The sequence below is a fragment of the Pseudoliparis swirei genome, chromosome 5 (assembly GCF_029220125.1).
Source record: "Pseudoliparis swirei isolate HS2019 ecotype Mariana Trench chromosome 5, NWPU_hadal_v1, whole genome shotgun sequence".
NCBI lineage: Eukaryota > Metazoa > Chordata > Actinopteri > Perciformes > Liparidae > Pseudoliparis > Pseudoliparis swirei.
In genome coordinates, this window is record NC_079392.1 from 8,758,183 (window position 1) to 8,762,406 (window position 4,224).

Below are 4,224 nucleotides of genomic sequence, written 5' to 3' on the forward strand. Positions count from 1 at the left end.
ACGGCCGCCCTTTGATTCTCTCAGTGATGTGGCGTAATAATAAAGATATCATACGTTGTTTGGAGGCTCTTTTGGGAAGACCTTGTTTGAGCGTCCACGTGGTGTATTTTAAACATTATCAAAATGGGACTGAATGTTTGTAATATTTCTTTTTATTACTATTTCTGCTCTAAACAGACTCCAGAAAGGGAACAATAATCAAATACGCCAGTTATTATTGGAGAATGTATAAATTGGCCAGTTATTAAAGTGGGTGTTCAGACAAGATTTTTAAATGTAATTTCGAATCCAAATAACAAGCATGGCAAGACTCACAGATATATTTCTGGATGGTGACAAAGTTATCGTCTTTTTGTTTTGGTTAGAAGTCACATTTTACTGGTAAAGTATCAGATACTCATTGTTCTTATGGAAAATATACAGAAAAGTCTTTTTTTTTCTTTTGAGAAAGACCAACGAGAGGAAACCCCATGGAGTTGGAGCTGCTATATGAGAGTGGGTGGGTCCTCAGCTCTCCATATGAGACAGCGACCCCTGCCACTCTGATTCCATTTCCTGTTATAAAATCAGGGATGACCTCAGCTAGTCCATTTTTAATAGTTATCATCTCCACTCCTCCCTCTGCTTTACCCCCTATCCCTCCACCCCCCCTACCCCAACACCTAGCACACAAACCCTCCCCCACCCCCCGCTCATCATCCTCATATGGACCGGCCCTGATATTTACACAAAGACCAGAAGACGCTGCTTGCCTGCTGCGCCAGCTGCACTCAAAGGAAAAAAAGAAGAAGAAGAAAAAACGCTATCCACCAGCGACAAGACTTTAAAGACGGATGGGAGGTTCCCGCTCTCTCATATTTACAGCAGGTTATGGGACACCGAGGAAGGCTTATGGGAAATGACTATCTCCCTACACACCGTCCTCTGTCTTACATTTGAGCAAATCCCCACTGGGTGTGCAATAGTCTGGCTTTACTGAAAACAGGATGTGCCTTTTTCAAAGGGACTTTGATCAAAGGATAACAGTGCAGAAAGATAAAAGTGTAGTGGTTTAACCCAAAACGGTTTCAGTTCCGAAATATAAACTCTAAAGGCTTAAACTCTTCCTCCATGATTCTCTAAAATACTAAATACAGCCCTCCAGTTATTAACATATGCTGATTCAGCGAGACCTGAGCCATTCAAACCAGTCAATCATTTCTGTTAATAGAAATCTGGGCCATAAAGCATTTTCTGTTGCAAACTAATGTCAGGACATTTGAAATGACTAAGGATGAGCTAAAGGCGAGCGCTCAGTTAACGGCCATCTTCGATAACGTCATAAGACAAAAACCATGGCAACAACGAGCCGTGTGCTTTATGGTGTCCCTCGTCGTGGCCTGTGCTAGTTTCAAGTTTCAAGTTTTTATTGTCACATCCCCTTTTATACAAGTATAATCGGTTCGTGAAATTCTTATGTGCAAAACACCCGACAGCAGTAGCAGACTAAAAAAAAAAGAATAAGAATGAGAATAAACTATACAATATCCACACACAAAAAAGAAGAAAGTATTAACAATATATATATAAAACAGTGTAATAGAATATACATCATGACAATATATATATATAAAACAATGTAATAAAATATACACTTTTTTGAGACTATATATATATATATATGTATATACATACAATGTATATATACAATATATATATATATAAACAATGTAATAAAATATACACCATGGCCATAGATATTCACAGAATATGTTCTGGTGTGTAGTGTTAATGAGGGTCTCAGTCCTTGTTCAGCAGCCTGATGGCCTGACTGAAGAAGCTGTCCCTCAGTCTGTTTGTCGGCACTTGATACTGCGGTATCGCCTGCCTGACGGTAGAAGGGTGAACAGTTTGTGGCCGGGGTGGTTATTGTCTTTCAGCATCCGTTTGGCCCTGGCCACGCACCGCTTGGTGTATATGTCCAGGATGGAGGGAAGCTCACCTCCAACGATGTACTGTGCCGACCGCACCACCCTCTGTAGTGCCCTACGCCCAGGGAGGTGCAGTTCCCGTAAAAAAAGGTGATGCAACCTATCAGAACACTCTCGATGGTACTGGTGTAGAATGTTCTGAGGATGCGGGGCCATGTTGAATTTCCTCAGTCGCCTAAGGAAATACAGGCGTTGTTGGGCCCTTTTCACCACGTGAGTGGTGTGCGTGGTCCATGTGAGGTCCTCGGAGATGTGCACGCCGAGGAACTTGAAGCTGCTGACCCTCTCTACTGCAACTCCGTCTATGGAGATGGGGGTGTGCTCTCCTCTCCGCTTCCTGTAGTCCACGATCAGCTCCTTGGTCTTCTTGACGTTGAGGACGAGGCTGTTCTCCTGGCCCCACTGTACCAGTGATCCAACCTCCTCCCTGTAGGCTGTCTCGTCGTCGGTGATCAGCCCCAACACTGTTGTGTCGTCAGCAAACTTGATGATGACGTTGGAGCTGTGCATGGCCGTGCAGTCGTGGGTGTACAGGAGAGGGCTCAACACGCATCCCTGAGGGGCTCCCGTGTTGAGGGTCAGCGGCTCTGAGGTGGTACCGCCCATCCTCACCACCTGGCGGCGGCCCGACAGGAAGTCCAGTATCCAGCTGCACATGGTAGAGTGCAGGCCTAGACCTCTGAGCTTGGTGTCGAGCTTGGCGGGAACAATAGTGTTGAACGCTGAGCTGTAGTCCACAACCAGCATTCGCACACAACAGTTCCTCCTCCAGGTGGGAAAGGGCGGTGTGAAGTGCCATGGCAATTGCGTCGTCGGTGGATCTGTTTTGACGATATGCAAATTGCCATGGGTCCAGCGTGGCAGGCAACATGGAACAAATGAAGTCCTTGACCAACCTCTCAAGCATTTACTGACAATCGAGGTGAGGGCTACGGGTCTCCAGTCATTCAGGCAGGTTACCTTGGGGTGTTTGGGGACAGGCACAATGGTGGACATCTTGAAGCTCTCAGGAACAACAGCCTGGGACAGGGAGAGGTTGAAGATGTCTGCGAAGACTCCTGCCAACTGGTCTGCACATGCTCTGAGGGCGCGCCCGGGATGTGATCGGGACCTGCTGCCTTCCGGATGTCCACCCGCTTGAAGGCTCTGCGCACGTCGGCCTCTGAGATGATCAGCAGGCTGGTCTCCTCGGGCGGCGCTGCCTTCGGCGGGCTGCCGCTCACGTCGAACCGAGCGAAGAATGTATTTAGCTCGCCTGGGAGGGAGGTAGAGGAGTTCTCTTCACCGCTGGTTCTCCTCTGAAGTCCGTGATTGTCTGTAGCCCCTTCCACACACCTCTCACGTCATGGCTCTTGAGCTTCTCCTCCACCTTGTTCCTGAACTCCCGCTTGGCAGAGCCGATGGTCTTACGGAGGTCGTAGCGGGCTCTTTTGTATTCCGCCATATTCCCGAGTCAAAGGCGGTGTTACAGAGTGCAGCGCGAACATCGCCATTTATCCACGGTTTCTGGTTGGGATAAATCCGAACCGACTTGGTAGGAACAACGTCATCTATGCATTTCTTGATGAACCCGGTGACTGAGGACGCGTACTCACTGACGTTGTTGTCCGACGCGACCCTGAACATATCCCAGTCCGCACGTTCAAAACAGTCCTGTAGCATAGACTCCGATTGGTCCGACCAGCGTTGCACTTCCTTCACAGCGATTGGTTGCTGCTTAAGCCTCTGCCTGTAGGCGGGGAGTAGTTGGATGGAGCGGTGGTCCGATTTGCCGAACGGTGGGCGGAGGAGGGCTTTGTATCCATCCCGGAAGGGAGTGTAGCAGTGGTCAAGAATCCGCTCCCCCCGCGTGTTGCTTGTTATGTGTTGGTAGAACTTCGGGAGAACTTTCTTCAGGTTCGCTTTGTTGAAGTCCCCCGCCACAATGAAAGCAGCCTCGGGGTGTGCCGACTCCTGCTCGCTGATCGCCCCGTAGAGTTCCTTCAGCGCTATGTCCGTGTTAGCTTGAGGCGGAATGTACACAGCAGTTACGGTGACTGCTGTAAACTCATGGAGCCAGAATGGTCGACACAAGAGCATTAGGTACTCCAGGTCCGGGGAACAGAACGACTTGAGAGTATGTACATGACTTTGGTTGCACCAAGATCTGTTTATCATGAGACATACCCTCCACGATCTTTACCAGAGAGAGTCTTTGTTCTGTCCGCGGTGGACGGAAAATCCCGCCGGCTCGATGGCTGAGTCGGCAACATCC